This window comes from Branchiostoma floridae, chromosome 15 (assembly GCF_000003815.2).
Source record: "Branchiostoma floridae strain S238N-H82 chromosome 15, Bfl_VNyyK, whole genome shotgun sequence".
NCBI lineage: Eukaryota > Metazoa > Chordata > Leptocardii > Amphioxiformes > Branchiostomatidae > Branchiostoma > Branchiostoma floridae.
The window spans coordinates 21,193,036-21,194,095 of record NC_049993.1 but is presented as its reverse complement, the minus strand read 5'-3'; the positions used below and the strand labels follow the sequence as shown (position 1 = coordinate 21,194,095).

At 37.1% G+C, this 1,060-nt stretch overlaps 1 long non-coding RNA gene across 1 annotated transcript in view; it reads right to left on the bottom strand.

The window, feature by feature from the left end:
- The window catches only part of LOC118431821, a 5,732-nt gene that overhangs the window by 270 nt on the left and 4,402 nt on the right, over positions 1-1,060 (bottom strand). The window lies entirely within an intron of this gene.

Here is a 1,060-nt window from a genome sequence, read left to right as displayed (position 1 = left end):
TAGCATGTTAGGCTTTCTTCTATACCCACAATATACTTGTGCTAAAGTCGTTGCCATACATTGTACCATGTACAAATGTTGTGCGATAAAGTTCTACTATCTCAGACCTACGTACGCAAATTGACCCTCCTGCCCCCCCCTCTTTTTACCGTTGGGCAGTCCACTGCCTTCAAAGAAGAAATCAAACCAAACATTAGTAAACGTAGTACTTTATAGTGGATATATGATTGAAGACCTTTATTGTACATTTTTCCCCACCCGAGCTAAGTACAGGTCACAACAAGACAAAACACATATATGTATATACATAAACGTACCACAGATCTAGTCTAACACAGAAGTTCGATTTCTTCTCCTTCTTATAATTAGTAATCGTGAAAATGTAGGACTGTATGGGTTTAGCTATGGTTGGTTTGTCAAAACGCATGAGGAATATAAACTTGTCAGTGCTACTCATGTGTCTAAATTGAGCGAATCTACTTTCTATGTAACTAAACAGAGTCTTTCTATCAATGACATACATAGCACAATCAACAATGACGTGCACTTCATCTTCTACCATGTTTGATGTACAAAATTGACTTTGTTGTAGAGGAGTGCGGTTGTGTCTTCCCGATTCAATTCGTAGTTTGTGACAACCGATTCTTAATTTAGTTCTGTGCCTCATGTTTGTGATTTCAAATACTGTTCTTCACTATAAGTGGATTTGAGTAGTCTGTACGTTCGGAGTTTGTTTCTCGCACTTGCACCTTTATTATAATTGTGAATGTTGGTTAGGAAATTCTGGAAATAAATGTCCTTCATACGTTGGTGGATTTCAGAAATTATATAAAACTAGTGTACTGAATGACTTCACTCCTACTTTAAGACTGTGCGTGCAAGGAACCCTCTGTATTGCACAAAAGATACACTGTATAAAGTTAATTACAGATAATTATTGCCTTATAGGCATGCAATTACTTACCACACACAAAGTCCATTCGCATACCACACTTATGGAGGTATTTGTTAATTACTCTCATATTCATCAGCCTATTAGGACGAACCCAGAAAAACACAG